We start from the raw sequence: 23355 nt of genomic DNA, 5'->3' as shown, positions 1-23355 counted from the left end.
CAGTGTTATTAACCAGTCCTTATGTGGAATGAAAATGGTTAATCTAGTCTTTATTAGTTCCCTTAACTTTAAAAAACAAGTTTTCTTCTCACTTTGGAAAAATATGTACTCCAGAAGTATTGTGTGACTATATCTGTGTTCTTTGAATTTAATTTAAAAAGCACTGAGAATGCTTGATAGTTTGAGGAATTCCCAGAGGAACCCATTTGTTAAAAAGGAGTCAACAGGGTTTAGAGGAAAGAGCACTGGAATGGGACTTTGGAAGTCCTGTACTGGAAACAGTTCTACCTGGTCCTACGGTGTGACCCTGAGCACACCTCTGAAACCTCATTAAGTCTGCATCTCCTCCTCTGCAAGAAGAAGGTTTGGACTTATTTCAGCCACATCTCCTGGCATGTAGTCCACAGAACATTCCATCTATGGAAATAAGATGCTTGAAAGAAAAGAAGTTCTATATTGAAATTAACTTGGGGTGTTCCCATCGTGGCTCAGTGGAAACGAATCTAACTAGCATCCATGAGGACTCAAGTTCCATCTCTAGCCTCGCTCAGTGGGTTAAGGATCTGGCGTTGCCGTGAGCTGTGGTGTAGGTTGCAGATGAGGCTCAGATCCCGAGTTGCTGTTGCCATAGCACAGGCCAGCGGCTATAGCTCTGATTCGACCCCTAGCCTGGGAACCTCCATATGCCCTAGGTGCAGCCCTAAAAAGACACACACACACACACACACACACACACAAAATTAACTTTGGAAACATTGATTTAAAATTCAAGATGTTTCATGGAGGGAGGAATTTTCAGAGTCTTTAATTTGCTAACATATATTTATATTTTAATTTTTATTTTATTTTATTAAAAAAAATTTTTTTGGCTGTGCCTGCAACATATGGAAATTCCCAGGCCAAGGATTCAACCAACGCCACAGTCATGACCTGAGCCTCTGCAGTGACAACGCCGGTTCCTTAACCTGCTGTGCCACAAGGGAACTCCAACATATATTTTTAATCTCCATGAGAGGGCTGTCATTTATAGTATCTTCCAAATTCACTTGAGGACAGAACTCTTTCACTGAACAGTATATGAACATATATTCCTCTTGATTTTTCCTAAAACTCACTTTAGGAAATGCTGGGCCAAAGGATGGTTAAGGTCCCTTCCAAATCTAACTTTTCAATATTACAGTTTCTGTGAAACACTCAAACACCTCCTAGTGTATTTGCTTGGAATGTTTGCATTTCACATGTCATTTTGTACACACTGGCTCCGTGGTATTGTACAGTGATATAATCATAGCCAAAATACAGCAAGCTTGCTTTTTCTTTGTAAGGTCTAGCTGGTAGAGATCAACCAGGGGTTAGGACCTGGCAGGGCAGGAAGAGCTGGGAGATGGAGGCACAAGTGCAGAGCCGGCCTGGAGAAAGACCCAGATGTGGGCAGTTCCAGCATGAGTGTCCAGAGTGAGGCCAGAGCTATATGGAAGATCAAAGGGGTCAGCGAGTGAAAGGTGCCCTCTGCTGAGCCATCAGGAGTCCAGGAAACACACAGCCAGGTTAATGTGAGGTCTTGGGTCACAGGACAGACAAGGAGAAAGGAACTAAAAAATGGTGGATACCCAAGGGCATGCAGGTCATTCTCTCGGTAACAGACACAGGAGCTCACTAAGAAGGGACTTTTAATCCTGAAGTTATCACACCAGCTATGAACCCCTCTTCCTGTTGGGACAATGGCCAAGACCCGAGAGAGGCTCCCAGCCCTACAGGTCAGGCCGGTAGCTTTGCGGTTTGGGGCCAGGCTCAGAGATGGCAGGGTTAGCACCCAGCAGGAAGAAACCTGCCCCACCTCCCACCCACCCCCTCCTGTTCCTCAGTGCCCACTGGAAGGGTTTTCTCCCTCTGTGACCCTGAGGAGTATAGAATGAAGAGATTAATTTTCTAGAAATGAAGGTGTGAGACAGTTTACCGCAGTGGAAAGAGTATAGATTAAGAGTCAAGAGGCCAGTGAGAGTGGGAGCTCTCTGGTGGCCTAGTGGTTAAAGGATCTGGCACTGTCACTGCTGTTGCTCAGGTGTGATCCCTGGCCCAGGAACTCCCACGTGCTGCAGGTGCAGCTCCCCCCGCCCCCCCAAAAAAGATCAAGAAGCCAAGATCAGGTCCTTGACCTGAGCTGTGAGCTTTAGTTTCCTCAATCATTGTTAGTTCAAGTTTTCTTCCAGCTCAAAGGTACCAAGCTTCCAGCCCCTTCTTTTGAGTTTGGGAGGGGAGAGCCACACTCCATGTAGATGAGGAGGTGGGAGAGCCTTCTATGTGGGAGAGCCTTCTGTCTTTTCTAGATCAAGGCTGCCGGCCTCTCCTTGCCCTCACTAACCTATGGGCATTGCACTGTCCGAATGCTTGTTCTTGAGGAGACCAGTGGAGGTGACAGCCCCTAGGGGAGAAACCTCAGGACAGATCAGAGAGGGGCCAGACCCAAGATGGCTATTGGAAATCAGGCCGATGGAAGTCAGGCCACTGTGCATCCTGGAGGTCAGCACAGGACGCAGGCCAAACCCGGGCATAGTTGGGAGACACTAAACTCAAACAGAAAGTCCTATGTGGTGTGCAAACCACAGGCCCCCACTCTCACCTCACTGCAGGGGACACGTGACTTGGGGTGGGTTCTGACAGAAGAAAGGAAGCAGAGGAGTGTGTTTTGAAATGAAAATGGGCACAGTAGGTACAAGTCACATTGGTTAGAGGACTGTATTCCTCCTGTGAGACTGAAAAATGCGACCTGGAGGAAAAGCAGTGCTTATGGTAATGAGGTCAGCTTCAGAGGCAACCAGCAGCACTGGTTGTTGGTGGAGAGACTGGTTGGGAAATAAACTCTCCACAGGCCCCACCCACCTCCCTCTCCTTTCACAGAGCCCAGGCCCCTGGAAATCAGCAGAAGCACAACAGTAGGTGGCCACAGCCCCCGGGCAGCTGAGATTGCCAGATTCAATGACACTGGGACTCCCAGGGCTTTAGGGGAGGGGCTGGGTTTCCCCAGAGAAAGTTCTGGCACCTGGGCTAGATGAGATATAGCTATGGGGGCACATAAGCAGGGCAGTGCTGCAGGGAAAGAGATCTTTATTTACCCAAGTTTTTTTTTTTTTTTTTTTTCCTGCACCCACAGCAAGTGGAAGCAAAAGTTCCAGGGCCAGGGATCAAGCCTGTGCCACAGCAGTGACCTGAGCTGCTGCAGTGACAACACCAGATTCTTAACCCACTGGGTGCCACAAGGGAACTCTTGAAGAGATATCTTTAGGAGAGGCCAGCGTCCCTTAAAAAATGCTCATGTTGAACACTGTGGGGGCCCCTGAGGGCCAGCGACCTTCCCAGGAGCAAGGAGTTGCCCCCCACAGGCAGCAGAGTCTGTAGCAGTCCCCCCTTTTGGTGTTGAAGGCATTGGGGTACATTCAAGTAAACACGTCAGGACTCTAGTTTCCTGCCCAAATTCTCTATGACTTTGTGTATGGGTATTTTTTTCCGAGATCAAAGGCAACTGGCATTTCCACACCTTATTTAAAATTATAAGTCTTCTGAGAGTTCCTGTTGTGGTGCAGTGAAAATGAATCCGACTAGCATCCATGAGAATGGGGGTTCTATCCCTGGCCTCGCTCTGGCGTTGCTGAGGCTGTGGCATAGGCCAGCAGCTGTAGCTCTGATTCGATCCCTAGCCTGGGAACCTTCATATGCCAAAAGAAAAAAAAAAAAAAAATTAGGAGTTGCCATCATGGTGCAGTGGAAATGAATCCAACTAGGAACCATGAGGTTGAGGGTTTGATCCCTGGCCTTGCTCAGTGGGTTAAGGATCCGGCGTTGCTGTGAGCTATGGTGTAGGTCGTAGACGTGGCTCGGATCTAGCGTTGCCGTGGCTCTGTCATAGGCCGGAGGCTACAGCTCCAATTTGACCCCTGGCCTGGGAACCTCCATATGCCTCAGGTACAGCCCTAAAAAAAAAAAAATTAGAAGTATTTCCTTGTAGGTCACGTCTTCTTTCTTCCCTTGCAGTGCTTGGTGACTTAACCTGTAAAGGTTGTTAACTATTACTTAACACGTAAGTCCAAGTGCACAACAAAATAACTTTCCTGTATATCAGTTGATTATTTTGAATTCTTGTTATTTCCGGCGAAGCCTGAAAAGTAGTCAGATCAGAGCCTCCAGGATTCTTTCCTTCTTGACTTACAGGTAATGCATCCGAGAAAGAGTCATCCACTGAGTTTTTCCACCCCCTTCATCTCCTTTCATCCAAGCGGAGGAAAAGTGATAGCCATCTGGCAAACATCTCGTCAAGGTGCCTTTGAAATGGTCTGCTAAAGCCTCTCTGGCTCCCAGCATTGCTGTTGGAAGAAAAGCAGTCTCCTGGTAAGTAACACTATTAATAACAATGGCAATAGCCACCCCCAGAAGCCGGGTCTTGAGTTGTCTCCTGGGGAGACTCATGCTCGGGGTAGGGTTCTGGGTGGCCAGGAACAGAGATTCACTGCGGGCCTCTGCCTCTTCTTTCTCCTTGACTTTCCTTTTTCCTTTAATCAGTCCCCGAAACATAGCATCTGAGAAGTTTAGAGGTTTCTGCAACCCAGCTGTCTGGATTTGGATAAGATTAAACCAAAGTCCTTGCAGAACCATCCTGGTTTTAACATTCTCCAAAGAATAAGGATTCAGTCACCACCCAGAGGGGCCTGACCGCAGGAATCCATCACAGCAGTGGTTGATTCTCATTCAAGGCTTGTCTTTCTTCCCTGGTATGCAAACAATTCCAGTATTCCTCAAAGCAGTTCTTAATCTGGCATTTCCAGTGGCTATCAGGTGGAATTTACCACTAAATGAAGGTCCTCGCCTTGCATTGAAGTCTAGTGAGTTTTGTTTTACAAAGCGATGGTGGAAACTGTCTTTTGGGGACCTTTTGACTGGTTGATCCTCTCCAACCTTCTCTTCTTCATGTTACAGATTTTTATTTCTTTCTCCTTAAGAAAGGCCCCCAGCCCATGGGAGGCGTAACCAGAGGGAGAGTTCTACTTGGAAAGTGGAGAAGTAGGAATAGTTTTCCCCAGTAACCAAAGCAAAGGCAGCAAAGCTCTATATTTGGTGGGTCCAGGGTTGTGGGCACTCAGGAGGTTGGTGTGATTCTAACCATTACCAAGGGTATAAATCTAGACTCTGTCCGGCTCTCAGCTGCCTCCTTGCCCAGGATCCTTCCAAGTCCCTGGAGTTCCCAGGGAGGCTGGGACAGGCCCATAGCAGTCCCAGCCCTGAGTCACCCTGAGGCCATGACAACGTCCCAGAGAAGCGCTCTAACCAGGGCCCCTGGTTTCAGAGAAGGTCCTGCAGCCCACCCTCCTCTCCCAGTCATGGGTGTTAGCATCCTGGAGCAGCGCCACTGAGCCCCCAGCTCAGCCACTGTGTTGGGCAGGGTTCCGAGCAGCCCTGGCTGCAAGATGGATGAGAGCCGACTCTATTTTCAGGAACTGAAATACGTCATTTAATCAAAGACTATGATACAAATGACCCTTCTGTGGTAACATGATTAAAAATAGGCAAGGGAAATTTCTCAACTCCTGAGACATTAATGGACGTAGATGTAAAAAGAAGTAGACTTAACTTCCCTCATCTTCCGATCGGTGACATGTGCGGACAGACAGGGCTGGGTTCTGCCGCTTCGACAAACAGAATAGCACCTGTGCATGGGATAGGAGGCTTTCTGGGCCATTCCCCCAAACTGAGGTTGCGGTGTCTATGTACAGTACTGATGGACTGGCTCGATTACCCAAGTATGAGTGTGTTTTATTCTTTGGGTTTGGTGGCTGGATTTGTACATGAACTACAAGGGTAGCTGAATTCTCCCTTTCAGCACACCCCCTCTAGATCAGAAGATGGCAGACCTTTCCTGTAAAGAACCAGGATAGGATAGAATCAAGGCTTTGTGGACCATACATTTTCTGTAGCAACTAGTCAACCCTGCTGGTATAGCGTGTGGGGAAGCAGCCACAGGCAGTAGGCAAACAAATTGGCTTGGCCATGGTTACAGTAAACTTTTGCTTGCAAAAGAAGGTGGCAGGCTTGATTTGGGCCTGAAGGCTGTAGATGCCCGCTCCTGCTCTGGAGTCAAAGAGATGAGAAAATTTGCTCTCCTTCACTATTTACAGGTAACGCCTGACAATTATGTGTTTGTTAGTTCCTGCATCCATTTAACAAGTACTTATTGAGCAGTCTACTACTATGCCAAACTCTGTTGTGTGGGTTTGGGCTACAACAGAGAACAAAACACACAGAAGTCCCTGCCTCATAGAAGTGACATTGTAGCAAAGAGGGGCATGTTCTAGGAATAGCTTGGAGACCAGTGTGATGGGAAAGAAGTGTATGAGGAAGATGTTCATGGCAGGGGATGAAGTCAGGGAGGTAATGGGAACTGATCTTAGTGTCTTATATACAGGCAGTTATTAAGACTAACTTCTCCTCTGTGTGAAATGAGGAACCACTGGAGAATTTTGAACAGAGAAGTGACATGATGCAACTTGTGTTGAAAATAAATGTAAACTGCGTTGATAGTAGACAAAAGGATGGATGCAAAGATACCTCCTAGGAGGATGTAGCAGTACTGCAGGAGGAAGAAGATGGTAGCATGAACTAGAGTGGTAATAGAGAGTAAGAGGTGTTTAGATTCCTGGTGTATTTTAAAGGCAGAGCCAGCATGATTTCCTAATGATTGCGTGATGTGTGTGAGCATAAAGGGGTCGAGAATGATTTTGGCAATTGGAATATGGAATTGCCACCAAGAGGATGGAGAATACAGGGTGGTTGAAATTTCTCTTCACCATCCAAGTGGACATATCCAAGCTTGGCATTTAGGGGAGAGGTCTGAGCCGGCAATGTAAACGTATATGTTGTCAGCATAGGAAAAATGCATGGTATTTAAAGCCATGGATTAGATGAGATCATCAAGGGAAGGAGAATACAGAGAAAAAAGATGGGCCAAGACCCTTGGGCAGTCCAGTGTTGAGAAGTTGGGGAAAGGAGGAGGAAACTGCAAAGGAGATTAAAAAGGAGTGATGAGTGAGGCAGGAAAAAGAAACCAAGAGAGTACAGTGTCCTGGAAGCAAATGTAAAAAATAGACCCAGGAGGAGGGAGTGACCTACTGGGCCACATACTACTCAATAGATCTAGGATCCAGCGTAAGAGGGGGAATAGGAATGTTGATCATTGGATGGGGCAACATGGTGGTATAGCTGACTCTGATGAGAGCACTTTCTATGGAGGGGGTGAAAGCAGGACTGAAATGGGCCTGAGATGGAAGAGAAGACAGTTGGCTGCAGCAATTGTAGAAAGCTATTTCAAGGGGTTTCACTGCAAAGGAGAGCAACCTAATGGGGTTACAGCTGGCAGGGGAAGTAGGGTTAAAAGAAGTCCTTGTTGTCATCATTTTTTTTTTATTATTACTCAATGAATTTATTACATTTGTAGTTGTACAATGAGTTGTCGTCATTTTTTACGGGAGAAGTTACTGCATGTTTGTGGGGTGGAAATGATCCAGTAGAGAACAAAAATTTGATAATGTGGGAGAGACAGGAAGAATTGTCCAAAAGCTGTCCTTCAGTAGTTGAAAAAGACGGGATCTGGTACACAAAAGTGTTGCTTTAGAGGGCTTCAACTTTTGGCCATGAAGGAGTCACTGATTCTGGACTTTCTATAGAGAATTAGAAAATTAGGAAAGGACATGTGACTGAGAGAAAGGAAGTAAACGAGTGAACTCTACAGTCACCTGGACTTTCTGCCTGGTGGCACTCCAGCGTGCAGGACAAGGCAGGAGAACTCAAGCAGAGCAAGGCACGCTTGCTGAGTTGAGGATATGGAGTTTGAAGAGACCAAGGCATCTGGGATAACACACAGGATGGAATACAGCAGAGGAGGATACTGCTCTAGACCAATTAGAGTAGAAGGCCCTTGTTGATTAAATTCAGACCCTCAGAAGGGTCATGCCTTAGCAATAAGGATTATCTATCAAGTCTCAGTTACTCACTAGCTTGAAGTAAAGACTACTCTAGACTTGTCCTAACAAATGTGAATGCACGAAGCATAAGGATCAAGCAGGTAACTAAGTGCCTATCAAAATAAACTTCAATGCTATTTTTAAAAAGACAATAAAATCTAGACTCAAAAAAAATAGCCAATCAAAATACTAGACATGTGAAGAAGTAGGAAAATGTGACCCATAACCAGGAGAAAAATAAATCAGTATAACCAGGACTCAAAAATGACAGAAAGGATGAAGTTAGCAAATAAGAACATTAAAATAGCTATGATAACAGATCAAGAATTTAAAAAAAAATAATGTGATGGGAGAAATAGAAGATATTTTTTAAAAAGAATAACTTCTAGGAGTTCCTATTGTGGTGCAGTGGAGATGAATCTGACTAGAAACCATGAGGCTGCGGGTTCGATCCCTGGCCTTACTCAGTGGGTTAAGGATCCAGTGTTGCCGTGAGCTGTGGCGTAGGCCGGCGGCTCCAGCTCCGATTAGACCCCTAGCCTGGGAACCTCCATATGCTGCAGGTGCGGCCCTAAAAAGACTAAATAAATAAGTACATAAAAAGAATAACTTCTACAAGTAAAAATATGTAAGATTTTAATGAAAATTTTACTGGATGGGCTTAATAGCAGATTAGACTGTATTTTTAAAAAGTGGTTAATTTGAAGACATAGCAGCAGAAACTATCTAAATCAGGACACCAAGGAAAAAATTGATATATGCTCAGGAAAAAAATGAACAAGGTCTCAGTGAGCTGCGTGACAGTATCAAACATCTTCACATATTTGTAACTAGCGTCCCAGAAAAAAGGATGTGTGGAAATATTTGAAGAAACAGTGGCTGAAATATTTTAAAATTTAATACAGATCTAAGGAGCTCAACTAACCCTAAGCTGGATAAATAAGAAAATCAGACCAAGGCACATCAATATTAAATACTGAAAACACATGACAAAAAAGAAAAGTATGAAAACTGCCAGAGAAAAAGACAAGTTGCATACAGAGGACATACATAAGAACTGAACAGATTTCTTGTTAGAAACAATGTGAGTCAGAAGACAACAGAATGTTTTTAAGATGCTAAAAGAAAAAGCTTGTCAACCTTGAATTCTGCATTTGAAGAAATTATCACTCAAAAATAAAGCAAAAGTAAAACTCATTCAGACAAGCAAAAGCTGGATGAATTTGTTGACAGAAAACTTGTACTGCAATAAATATTAAAAGATGTCCTTTAGGCCAAAGGAAAATGATACCAGATGGAAATCTGGACCTATGGAAAGGAAAAAAAGAGTGCCAGAAATGGTAAACATGTAAGGAATTCTAATAGACTTGTCTCTGGTTGTAAGTGTTTATTAAAGAGTAATTGCTTAGGACACAAAAAATAATGTATCATTAGATTTTTCAGAAATAAAATAATTATTTGATAATAACAATCCAAAGGACAGAAAAGGGAAAATGGAAGAAAATAATTGCTAGAGTCTTACATTATAAATGAGGTGGTATAATATCATTATAAACTCTAGAGTAACCACTGAAAAAGAAAAACCCAAATAGGTATAAGTAATTGCCAGTAAAGGAGGTAAAATAGTAAAATACACTAAATTAATGCAGAGGGAGGAAAACAAAGAACAGATGGAACAAACAGAAAAAAAAAATATCAAGGTGATAGATTTAATCTCAAACATATTGATAATTACATTAAATGTAAATGGCCTTAGTGTTCCAATTAAAAGGCAGATAAAAAAGTATCCAGCTACATGCTACCCTTAAGAAATACATTTTAATTATTTATTTATTGCTCTTTAGGGCCACACTCGAAGTATATGGAGGTTCCCAGGCTAGGGGTCTAATTAGAGCTACAGCTGCCGGCCTACACCACAGCCACAGCAATGCTAGATCCGAGCCATGTCTGCAACCTACACCACAGCACCACAGCTGACGGCAATGCTGGATCCTTAACCTGCTGAGCGAGGCCAGGAATCGAACCCACAACCTCATGATTCCTTGTCAGATTCGTTTCTGCTGCACCACAATGGAAATCCAAGAAATACATTTTAAATATACAGGTGTATATATGTTAAAAGCAAAAGGATGAAAAAAGTACATGTCAAGAAAATGCTAATCATAGAAAAGCTAAAGTGGCTATATTAATATCACACAAAATAGACTTCAGGATAAAGAGTATTGCCAGGGATAAAAAAGAATATCTCATAATATAAATATGTCAGTTTATCAGGAAGATAACAAATCGTACTAAATGTGTAGATATCTAATAACAGTTTCAAAATACATGAAGCAAAAACTGATAGAACTGAAAGTATAAATAAACAAATCTTCAATTATAGTCAGAAATGTCAACACTCCTCACTTGATGACTTTGCAACAAGTAGATATAAAATCAGTAAGGAGATAGAAGACCGAAATGACTTGTCTTAATTGATACTTGCAGAATACCCAATAATAGCAGAAACCATATTCTTTTCAAGTGTATATGGAATATTTACTAAGTAAACCTCATGCTGGGCCTAAAACAAGTCTCAATACATTTAAAAGGTTTGAAATCATACCAAATATGTCTCTGACAAAAATCTCTGGAGACAAACAAGAGCAAATAAACCCAAACTAAGTAGGAAGAAGAAACATAACAGATTAGAGCAGAAATCAAAATAGAAAGTGTACCAGAAAAAAAAAAAAAATCAGTGAAGCTAGAAGCTGGTTCTAGATGAGAGCATGCTCAGTAACAGAGTCTATGAATTCAGATGCTAGAGGGAGTTAGCTGTGTGGTGGCTGTTCTTTTCACACCACCTCAATATTCTCAGTGAACTAGGAAGCAAATCCAGCAGCTGAGAGTGAGGTTGGGGTCAAGGTACCGGGGTGGGGGTGGGGTGGAGATAGAGAAGGGGAAGCTGTGAGCTTGGCCTTGGGGAAAGTAGAAGAGTCAACGGCCTCAAGCTATATGCTAGCCTGGCAATATTAAGGCTCTCTTGAGCTTCAGAGCACCTTCAATATGCAAGGGACAGCAATGACTCTTTTGACTTTTAGGAAGTATTTGTATTTCTGTAAGTGGATTCAAGTAGGCTGATGTAATTAGTCTTATTGTGCAGAGTGTTTTTTTTCCTAGACCATGTTATAGATTCGCCTGATTCAAAATTGTGTAAGCAGTCTGTTTTGCACATATGCCTTCTTTTGGGCTCTGTGTCCAGTGTCTAAAGGTACATGTAACCTGGTTTACTTATTGCAAAATCTTATTGCAAAGTCAGAGCCAGTTTCTGGTTGCCCCACATAATAAGTAAACATCAAATACTTAGTTTCTCTGAATCAGTCTCTGCATGTTAGTTTCTGATTCTGATATTCAGAGGATGGTATGTTGGTATGTTGTTCAAGATCTGTGAGAATCACAACCATCTTGTCCTTGGTGTGAGTTGTAAAAATAATTTCAAGAGTTTTTCTTTTGTTTTTTACTTGGAAAATTTGGTTAACACTGTCCTTAAACTGAGCATTCTTAAAGGTTTTGTAAAATATCTGGAAAATGCATCAGATATTACAAAAGCCTTTAAAGCAACCTTGCGAGGTCTGTGATGATTCCCATCTTGTTAATGATGTGTCTGAGCTTCAGGTGAGAATGTCTGCTGTATGGGAAGGCCAGGACCTTGTTCTTAGCCCAGTGCTCTTAGCACAATGATAAACCTTTACCTAGAAGCGTACTGACTGGTCAAGGGCTCAGGCTAACGTGCTGGCCAGATCACCATCTTAGAAAAACACATGCCCTGACTCTTCAAGTTGTTTGTTTTCTGTGACTGCATTTCATTTAGGACTTCATACCCAACACTATTTGGACCACTCTATGGCATTTAAAAGAAGGAAAGAGATAAGGGACCTAGTTGGTGTAGTTGAAGAGATACCCAAATTAAATTGTCCTTTCATAGACGTGGGTCTTTGGGCAAATCAGATACAAAATGTGAGAAAGCTTGGGCTCTCTTGAAAAGCACGGAGATGACAATCACTTTATCGTGTGCTTATGTAAAAAGTCAGATGATAAGCTGCAGATCCAAGTTGTATATTCATGGGAAAGGCTGGGAGCCTTTCACAGAGGACTGCTGGTTGCCTTGGCAACCTACCAGCCCTCTAGGACAACTCCAGATAGACAGGAAGAACAGACACCAGGGCCAATGTCAGTGCTTAGCCTTCCCTGTCAACATTTATATCTGAACATGAAAGCCCCAAGTCTGTGTTCAGGAAGCCTTTTTGACAGTCACTGGGGGACCAAAACTGATCTAGTGTGATCTGCCTGAAAAAAACCTGTGTTCCTCTTTTCCTGTACACAGCTCCACCGTTTGGATGAATCCAGAATAAAAAAGGCTCATGGAATCATGGTTCTTGTTAGCTTACTACCTTTCTGAAAATTACTTAGCTTACTACCTTTCTGAAAATTACTTAGCTTACTACCTTTCTGAAAATCATGACTTAGAAAATCATAGGAGGTAATCTTTTAACATACCAGAATTCACCTACCTATGTAATGGCTTTCCTTCAAAGATGTGGGTTGGAGTGGGGTTGCAACTATCGCCCAAAATATAAGTGGTGCTTAAGTGTTGCTTTTTTGTTTGTTTGTTTTTGTTTTGTCTTTTTAGGGCTTCACACATGGCATTTGGAAGTTCCCAGGCTTGGGGTCGAATCAGAGCTACAGCTGCCAGCCTATACCACAGCCACAGCATCTAGGGATCTGAGCCTCATCTGCAGCCTGCACCACAGCTCACAGCAATGCCGGATCCTTAACCCCCTGAGTGAGGCTAGGGATCGAACCTTCATCTTCATGAATTTGTTGGATTTGCTTCTGTTGCGCCACAACAGGAAGTCTAAGTGTTGCTCTTTGGAAAGTAACTTCATAGGAATTTGCTAGACACGCAAGACAATATGATTAGATTTGGGAGTCACACTTCAAGTTTGTTAGTTTTTATTAAAAACATGAACTGTGATATGTCTCTCCCTAGTGCCCAGGAGTACATACTGGTAGTTCACTAAATGTTTGATGAATGTTCAGTTAACCCTCCCTCTCCGTCACTGGATTTCCCCCAAAATCAAATCCACCTTTAAAGATTCACCAGCACCAGTAAGTCAAAAATATAGTCAGTAGAGTCTAGCTGGGTTTCCAAGAAGGCATTCTAGAAAGTTATAGGCAAGCATGGCAGCATTGGGACAGTTACGTGGTATCCCAATGGGACCACTCTGAGGGAGACAATATTCAGTTGATCTCCACTTTGAAGGGGGCAATATTCACTATGCAGGAGTTTTAAATCATGGCCGCAATTTCTTTGACACTTTTCCAAAAAAAGATGGGATTTGTGTCCCCTTCCTTGAAAATGAGCAGACTTGTGACGCCTTTGGCCAGTGGAATTCAGTGAAAGTAATACTATGTGACTACCAAGGCTAGGTCATAAAACGTCATGCTGTTTCTGCCTTGTTGACTGGAATACTCATTTTAGAGCCTTGAGCTGCCATGTAAAAAGCCTAATTACCCTGATTCCACCATGCTGTGAGGAAGCCCAGTACACATGAAGAGGTCGAGTGTAGATGCACTAGCAAAGGTCCAGCCTTTGAGGCATTCCAGGTGAGGCATCAGACATATGAGAAAAGACATCTTCAGATGTTCTAGTGCCCAGCTGTTCAAGTGGCTCCCAACTGTTTGAGTTTGCTGAGCTGGGGCCCTCATCACTGTGGAGCAGAGACAGGGGTCCCTGCCATACTCTAAATTCTAGACCCAAAGAATTTGTGAGCAGGGAGTTCCCTTTGTGGCTCAGCGGTTAACGAGCCCAACTAAGATCCATGAGGATTCGGGTTCAATCCCTGGCCTCACTCAGTGGATTAAGGATCCCGAGTTCCCATGAGCTGTGGCGTAGGTTGAAGATGCGGCTTGGATCCCACATTGTGGTGTAGGCCAGCAGCTGCAGCTCCGATTTGACCCCTAGCCAGGCAACTTCCATATACTAAGAGTGCCGTCCTAAAAAGTAACAACAACAACAAAAAAGAATTTGTGGGGATAACAAAAAAATGTGACGGTAAATTTAGGACAGTTTGTTATAAAACACTAGATGACTCAAGCACTTAGTTTGACAAGTACTTGATATCTATTAAAGTTAGTCATTATCACTTTAAAATTATACCTCTCCTATCTGCTGCAAATAAACTGAATAAAGATTGTGAAAAATAGTGCATTCATTTTACCATGATTGCACCAAGTGATGAATCTGAGTTTTAGATCTCATGGTGTTGGTGTCTCCTGTTTAGGCTCCCACCAGTGTGGGGCTGGTGTTTCTGAGCCCTTGGATCCGTAATAGATAATTTCCAATGACTTCATAACTCTAAGGATTCAGGCATGAACTGGGTGCAAAAAGCATTATTCCATACCAGGGTTGACAGTGGCATTATTCACACTAGCCAAATGAAGTAAGATAAACAAAACGTGACATAGACCTACAGCACAATAGTATTCAGGCCTGAAAAAGGATACAGGCTACAACATGGATGAACCTTGAAACATCCTGAGTGAAATAAGCTAGACACAAAAGGAAAAATATGATATGACTCCACTTAAATGAGATATTTAGGATAGGCAAATTCACATACACAAAGTAGACTAGAAGTTACCTACCCAGGGCTGAGAGGAGGAGGGGCAGAGGAGTTAGTGTTTAATGGGTACAGAATCTCAGCATGGGATGATGAAGCAGTTCTGGACATGAATAGTAGTAATGACTGAGCGTCATTGTGCTGAATTATACCCTTAAAAATGGTTAAAATGCTAACTTTTATGTTATATATATTTTACCATAATAAAAACAATTTTTTTTTTTTTTTTTTTTTTTTTTTTTTTGTCTTTGCTAGGGCTGCTCCCGAGCATACGGAGGTTCACAGGCTAAGGAGTCTAATCGGACCTGTAGCCGCCGGCCTACGCCAGAGCCACAGCAACTCGGGATCTGAGCCACGTCTGCAACCTACACCACAGCTCATGGCAACGCCAGATCCTTAACCCACTGAGCAAGGCCAGGGATCGAACCTGCAACCTCGTGGTTCCTAGTCGGATTCATTAACCACTGAGCAACTACGGGAACTCCTAAAAACAATTTTTTAAAAAAGTTTTGTCCCCATAATCTTTAGCTTTATTCCCATATTCCCTCAGCCTCTCATCGCTATGAGGAATAAGGGTGTGTATGCTTGCTTACCTTCACATAGTCACCTAGGGTGCACTGGAAACGTCCTCAGCCTTCCCAGTGGTCCCACAAGACAGCTCAGTCATTCATCTCATCACAAAACACCTCAGTCATTCATCTCCTGAGCAGAGATTTCTGGATGCTAAAAGGAGCCTCCACAATTAGCGGCCCAAGGTCCTCACTTTGCAAATGAAGAAAGAGGAAATCTAACTCAAGGAACCATCTTCTGTGGGGGAAAAACAAAAGTAATCCAGCTAAAGTTAATCCAGTAAAAGTTATAAATAAACCAAATCTGAAGTCTTTCTTTCTTTTTTTTTTTTTTTTTTTTTTGGTATTTTTATGGCTGCACCTGTAGCATACGGAGGTTCACAGGCTAGGGGTCCAATCGGAGCTGTAGCCGCCGGCCTATGCCACAGCCACAGCAATGTAGGATCTGAGCCGCATCTGTGACCTACACCACAGTTCACAGCAATGCCAGCTTCTTAACTCACTGAGCAAGGCCAGGGATCAGTCGAGTCCTCATGAACACTAGTTGGGTTCATTAACCACTGAGCCATGACCAGAACTCCTAAAAGTCTTATTTTTAACGTGCTTGTCATTTTTGTGTTCATCTCTAAGCGAGGAAGTAATGGACCCCAGAAGAGGTCTCTGGTGAGATTATCCTATTAAAGCTCTAATTTGAAATCTCCTTCTCAACACATCCATCTAGGCAGCCACTACAAACTCATTAGAGCTGGCATAAAAGAGGGACTCTACTTGCCATTCCTGTTACAATGTGCTTTATTGTGATATGGTGCCAGGGGCACTGAGCATGAAGTCCAATGACCTGAATTTAAATCTAGACTCTGCTATGACCTAGGGCGGTCATTAAACCTCCCTGCTCTTCAATTTGCTTCATCCGTAAATAAAGCAATTGGAGGAAATAAGCGCTAAAATGACTGCCAGCATCTATGATTCTATAATTCTCTGATTATGATTTTATTTTTTTGTGTGCTTTAAAAGTAAGGAAGTGACCGTAATACTTGAAGGTTAGGCATCGATCACATCTACTTTGTATTCCATGTGTATGTAGAATTTGCATTGTCTCATTGTAGAAGCAGCTCTGTTGCATTGCCCCCCCAATCCTGCCCCGCCCCGATTTTCATTCTAGCTCTTGGGGTGTCCTCTGCAGACAGCTCTCCAGTGTCTCTAACCCTAAACCACTGCTCCATCCCAATCCCCCCACCACACACACACACACACACACACACACACACACTGGGCTCCTCCTTGTTTTCCACATGCAGTGAACCCAGACTGTCCCAGCAGGATGGCCTCTGCACAATCACCCTGGACTACTCTTCTCTGGTCTTGGAATTTCAAAAACCAGTACTTTTTTTTTTTTTTTTTTTTTTTAATGTGGGTCATGGGTGTTTTTTGTTTTGTTTTTTGTCTTTCTTTCTTTTTAGGGCCACACCCGCCCTATGGTTCCCAGGCTAGGGGTCCAATCGGAGCTGCAGCTGCTGGCCTATGCCACAGCCACAGCAATGCCAGATCTGAGCCACATCTTCCACCTACACCACAGCTCACAGCAACGCTGGATCCTTAACCCATTGAACAAGGCCAAGGATCGAACCCATGTCCTCATGGATACTAGTCAGGTTTGTTAACCATTAAATCGTGATGGGAACTCTTTTTTTTTTTTTTTTTTTAAATGGGTGTTGTTTTTATTAGGTCGAGTAAGAGAGGCTAGAAATTATAATGACATCATTTATTATCACCTTGATTTTATAAAAAAGAGAAAAATTACAACACTCCCAAAGTAGGGAGAAAAAAACCTCATCTCAAACCAAAGACTCTTTAAATTGAATAACTCTAACTTTAATAAATATTTATTAAATCTTTATTTGGTCTTATTTAATCTTTAATAAATCTTTTATTTAAATAAATTTAAATAAATCTAACTTGGAAAACTTACTGCCTTGCCCTCATTTTTCTCATTTTCCGTAGATCAATGAAAAGTTAATCACCAGCATCTGTCCTGGGCTTGCATTTGAGACTCACTACCCTACTCCATCTTTCCCTCTCTAGAAAATTCCCACCCATTCTTTAAGATCAAATTTGAATGCTACTTCTTTAGTCTTTCCTGATTCTCCAGGTCAGAGGTAGGCCCTGTTTTCTTGTTTGTATTTTTGTTATAGTGTAAAAAATATGGATTTTTAATGGCAGTTTCTTGGGGATACAGAAGAGGGAGTTACACCATAAATCACTAAAGCCCCTTAAAAACCTTCTTGAAGTTCCCATTGTGGCTCAGCAGGTTAAGGACCCAACGTTGTCTCTGTGAGGATGCAGGTTCGATCTCTGGCCTTGCTTGGTGGGTTAAGAATCTGGTGTTACGGTGGCTGTGGCTTAGGTCACAGATGCAGCTCTGATTCGATCCCTGGCCTGGGAACTTCCATATGCTGTAGGCATAGTCATAAAAAGCGAAAAAACAACAAAACAAAACAAACCCTTTTTCTTCATACTCTCTTCTCCCACATTCCTTTTCCCTATGATAGCTATGCTCCCCTCAGTCTCTCTCCCCTTTTTAAGAATTTGCTAAAAATATTTTTTTTTGGTCTTTTTTTTTTTTTTTTTTTTTTGGGCAGCACCCACAGCACATGGAGATTCCCAGGCTAGGGGTTGAATCAGAGCTGCAGCTGCCGGCCTATACCACAGCCACAGCAATGTTAGATCTGACCACATCTGCAACCTACACTATATCTTATGGCAACGCTGGATCCTTAACCTACTGAGCAAGGCTGGGGATCAAACCTGCGTCCTCATGGATACTAGTCAGATTCATTTCTGCCAAGCCACAGTGGGAACTCCAATAATTTTTTAATTAAAGTCAAAATTGGAATATAATGTTACATTAATTTTAGGTGCACAATATAATGATTCAGGAGTTCCCTTCAAGACTCAGCAGTTGATGAACCTGACTAGGATCCATGAGGATGCGGGTTCAATACCTGGCCTTGCTCAGTGGGTTAAGGATCTGGTGTTGCCATGAGCTGTGGTATAGGTCACAGATGTGGCTCGGATCCTGCGTTGCCGTGGCGTAGGCCAGTGGCTGTAGCTTGCATTCAACCACCAGCCTGGGAACTTCCATGTGCCACAAGTGCAGCCCTAAAAAGCAAATAATAATAATAATAAAAAAAAATGACTCAATATTTATATTGTGAAATGATCACCACAATGTCTTGTTAACATCCATCACCATATATAGGTATAATTTTTTTCCTGAAATGAGAATTTTTAAATATGCACTATTATTAACTGTTGTTGCCATGCTGTACTTTACATCTATGTTTCTAACTGAAGTTTGTACCTTTAACAAACTTCATTCAATTCCCCCACCTCTGCCTCTGGCAACCATCAGTCTGTCCTTTGTATCTATGAACTTTTTTTTCTCTAAGTGAGATCCTACATTATTTGTCTTCAAAAATTTCATTGCACATAATGCCCTCTAGTCCATCCACACTGCTGCAAATGGCAGGATTTCATCCTTCTCTGTGGCTGATCTCAATCTCTCACTTTTTTTTTTAGGGATAATTATTTTTAACCCCTCCCCCCAAAACACACACAACAGCCTTCCCCATCCCAACTGGAAGCAAAAAAAAAAAAAAAAAAATTTGGAGTAAAGGCAGTGATAATCAACATGCAGTACTGTGCAAATAGGTCGTCCATTGGAATCCTTAAATTCTGGGCAGAGGCTTGGTCTGCAGCTTAGATGCACATGCTCAGTTGGGTGTCCTCAGTGTCCAACATTGGCAGGACTGCAATTCAAAGTCTGCTGCTAAAAGTGAATCACTTTAGCAAATTTACAAAACTGATGTTGACTGTTATGAGAGGAAAATCCCAAGTACCAAACAAGTCCATCCACTGCACAGAGTACAAATTCCTTTTTTCACCAAAAAGTAGAAAAATCAAAAATACTCCCAAATGGGTCAGTCTCTTTTTTAAAACATCTCCTTCAGCCTTTCCAAGCCCCCTTCTCCATCTCCACTATCTGAAACTGTGTGGGACCAGAGTTCAGTAAAGCCTAAATCTGTCTTCAGCCTGAATGTAAAACCACTGTGTCTTAAGCATTCCTTTAATACAGCTTTTGCCACTTATCCATCTCCTTAAAGTCTTGTGGTCTCAAATAAACCAGTAAACAGGGCAAAAAGACGTCAGTTTTTCCTGCTGTGACTCACGCACACACATGCACGTGCACAAACGTGCCCATACATGCACACATACATGGAAATGTGCATACATACACACAATTTTTTTTTTTTTGGTCTTTTTGCATTTCTTGGGCTGCTCCCTCGGCATATGGAGGTTCCCAGGCTAGGGGTCTAATCGGAGCTGTAGCCACTGGCCTACGCCAGAGCCACAGCAACGCGGGATCCGAGCCGCGTCTGCAACCTACACCACAGCTCACGGCAACGCCGGATCGTTAACCCACTGAGCAAGGGCAGGGTCGAACCCTCAACCTCATGGTTCCTAGTCGGATTTGTTAACCACTGTGCCACGATGGGAACTCCCAATTTTTTCTTTTTTTCTTTCTTTCTTTTTTTTTTTTTTTTTTTGCATTTTCTAGGGCCATCCCTGTGGCATATGGAGATTCCCAGGCTAGGGGTCTAATTGGAGCTGTAGCCACCAGCCCACACCAGAGCCACAGTAACGTGGGATCCAAGTCACATCTGTAACCTATGCCACAGCTCACAGCAACGCTGGATCCTCAACCCATTGAGTGAGGCCAGGGATTGAACCCACAACCTCGTAGTTCCTAGTCTGATTCATTTCCACTTCGCCACGGCAGGAACTCCAAGTTCATTTATTATGCAATGTTCACATGTATATTTTTCCTGGCAAGTGTGGGGTGTGGTCACTTAGCAGACTTGAATTCAAGTTTTGGCTCCAGCAGCAATCAATTGTGAATACTTTGGCAAATTACTTAACTTTTAGTTCTTTTTTTTTTTTTTTTTTTTGTCTTTTTGTCTGTTTAGAGCTGTACCCAAGGCATATATAAATTCCCAGGCTTGGGGTCCAAGAGGAGCTGTAGCCACCGGCCTATGCCACAGCCACAGCAACACCAGATCCAAGCCACGTCTGTGACCTGCACTACAGCTCACAGCATTGCCAGATCCTTAACCCACTGATCGAGGCCAGGGATTGAACCTGCAACTTCATGGTTCTTAGTCAGATTCGTTAACCACTGAGCTACGATGGGAACTCCATACATACACACAATTTTTAAAAATAAAGTAATGAATAAAAGATCTATAGCCAGTATTGATACAGTAGATGCTACTCTTCAGTTCGTTGGGGCATCCCCGCTATCTTCTCCTATTTGATACAGTTCTTGTTCCTATAACCAGAGTCTCCTTCTTCTCTAGAATGAGGAATAAAACATTTTTAAGAGAGCAGGGCAACTCCACTAGGACATCAACATTGGGCAACCCCATCATCATGGGAGACACGATGTTGAAACGTGGATAAAAACCATGCTCTCTCCTGAGCCCCCGTCAAAGGCAGGGTCTTTGGTGATGGAATTGAATGGCTCCGTGGACGCCAGCATTCATTGCTTATTCCTATGACCACTTTGGCTAACTTCCTGAGCCTGACTATCGGTCTATTTAAGAGTTTGGAAAGGAGAGGCCCCATGTTCGCATTGGCATTGGGGACAAATTAAGACAATAACTGTACTCTGGAGTTCCTAGAAACTGCCTGTTGCTCACCCAGGCCTGATGTGAGCAGGGTCTCGTGCCAGCTACACAGCTTGGCTGATGAGCAATGAGCTACTGGAATGAAATCACGCCCTCTGTCCTCTTTCCTCTCTTGCAAACTGTGGGCACTGTTTGTTCTCTGGGGACTCCTTTACTATGTTAAACCTGTCCATTATCTGTCTGGGGAGAGGGCTGCCTGAGCCATGGGTTGTGACACTGCATTCAGGCTAATCGAGAGCAGAGTTAAGTACTCCATGTTCAGGGGCTTCTGTTCACTTGATTCTTCCCTGTGTGTCTTGCTGCTTATTGGCAATTCTTACACAGAAGGCAGTCTGTATTCAAGGTGCTTGAGAAAAGAAGTACACTTACCTGCCTTGAACAAGACACTGTTTCTCCCCTTGGGCTGTTTGTTCAAACTCATAGAATTAGGAACATCATATCATCTTCCCAAAGAAATTACATAACCCAATGATGCAAACATGGAGGACAAATGGCGTCTTATCTTATGAAGGTAGCATTCAGGCGTCAGTGATCTGGGTGACAGAAAGGGTAGGTGTTGAAAAGGTCTTTTTTCTTGGAGGAGAGTCTAGATCAGACCTCTCATGTACTTGAACGCTATTACCATGCTTTGCTTTTGCTTTTGTTTATTTGGATGGATGAAGAGGTACAGCAGTCAGGGAGCAGAAGGATATTTAGTTTTGATCAAGATCACCTGTTCAGGAAGTTCCCATTGTAGCTCAGTGGCAATGAGCCCAATTAGTATCCATGAGGATGTGGGTTTGATTCCTGGCCCTCAGTGGGTTAAGGATTATTGTTGCCATGAGAAGTGGTATAGGTCACAGATGTGGCTCAGATCTGGCGTTGCTGTGGCTGTGGCTAGGCCGGCAGCTGTAGCTCTGATTCAACCACTAGCCTGGGAACCTCCATATGCCACAGGTGCGGCCCCAAAAAGAAAAAAAAAAAAAAAAAAGATCACCTGCTTCAAAATTTAGCCTCTAAAAGAAGCAATACCCTTTGTCCAGCTTCTCTGAAGAAAAGGAAAAGCCTAGTGATGAAAGACATGGGCCTTTTGCAAATAACCAGGTTGGTCCCTCTGCTGCTTGGCAATCTCACATCCCCTGGTGTTCCCATGAGGCCAGCTCACTCCTGCTGCTTGAGCTGCACGCCTGGCCCAGCCACCCATGACTACTGGTGACCCTAGAGGCATCTGTCTTCCCTCCCCTGCTCCACCACTGTGGCTTTCAGATAATCCTGTGTGAGTGCCCATTCCGCTGCTCCTGTCCAGCCTTTGTCACAGATTCCTTATCCAGGTGAGTTAAGCTCTCAGGAAAATCGTTCTTTAGTTTGAATTCTTTTTTTTTTTATGTATTTATTTTTTCTTTTCTTTTTTTTTATTACTCAAATGAATTTATCACAACTGTAGTAGTATAATAATCAGAACGATCCAATTTCACAGGATTTCCATCCCATAACCCAAGCACATCCAACACCCCTCCAAACTGTCCCCTCTGGAGACCATAAGTTTTTCAATGTCTGTGAGTCAGCATCTGTTCTGCAAAGAAGTTCAGTCTGTCCTTTTTTCAGATTCCACATGTCAGTGAATGCATTTGATGTATGTCCGACTTCACTTAGCATGATAATTTCTAGGTCCACCATGTTGCTAAAAATGCCGTATTTCATTCCGTTTAATGGCTGAGTAATATTCCTTTGTGTATATGTACCACCTCTTCTTGATCCACTCCTCTGTCAATGGGCATTTAGGTTGTTTCCATATCTTGGTTATTGCAAATAGTGCTGCAATGAACATTGGAGTACATGTGTCTTTGCAAGTCGTAGTTTTCTCTGGATAGATGCCCAGGAGTGGGATTGCTGGATCAAATGGTTGTTCTATTTGTAGTTGTCTGAAGAATCTCCATCCTGTTTTCCACAGTGGTTGCACCAATGTACAATCCCAGCAAGAGTGTACTAGGGTTCCTTTTTCTTCACACCCTTTCCAGCGCTTATTGTTTGTGGACTTTTTGATGATGGCCATTCTGGCTTGTGTAAGGTGGTACCTCAGAGTGGTTTTTGTTTGCATTTCTCTAATGATGAGTGATGTTGAACATCTTCTCATGTGTGTTTTGGCCATCTGTATGTCTTCTTTGGAGAACTGTCTGTTTAGATCTTCTGCCCATTTTTTGATGGGGTTGTTTGTTTTTTTGGTATTGAGTGGTAGGGGGTGTTTATAAATTTTGGAGATTAATCCCTTGTCAATTGATTCATTTGCAAAAATTTTCTCCCATTCTAGAGGTTGTCTTTTTGTTTTTTTTTTTTTTTTTAGGGTTTCCTTTGCTGTACAGAAGCTTTTCAGTTTGATTAGCTCCCATTTGTT

The 23355-nt window shown here is 43.0% G+C and overlaps 1 long non-coding RNA gene across 2 annotated transcripts in view; it reads left to right on the top strand.

Annotated features, from left to right (window-relative positions):
• LOC146395868 (uncharacterized) overlaps positions 1-23355 on the top strand; it is a 187514-nt gene that overhangs the window by 128488 nt on the left and 35671 nt on the right. For both annotated transcript variants that reach the window (XR_014830449.1, XR_014830448.1), the window contains one exon: positions 4207-4383. This is a non-coding gene — a long non-coding RNA (uncharacterized LOC146395868). The remainder of the gene's footprint in view (positions 1-4206; positions 4384-23355) is intronic.

This window comes from Sus scrofa, chromosome 15, assembly GCF_054392235.1.
Source record: "Sus scrofa isolate SSC_HxYL_T2T_F1_AM1 chromosome 15, Sscrofa_HxYL_maternal_Yorkshire_Landrace_v2.0, whole genome shotgun sequence".
NCBI lineage: Eukaryota > Metazoa > Chordata > Mammalia > Artiodactyla > Suidae > Sus > Sus scrofa.
This window is presented reverse-complemented; position numbering and strand designations above follow the sequence as displayed.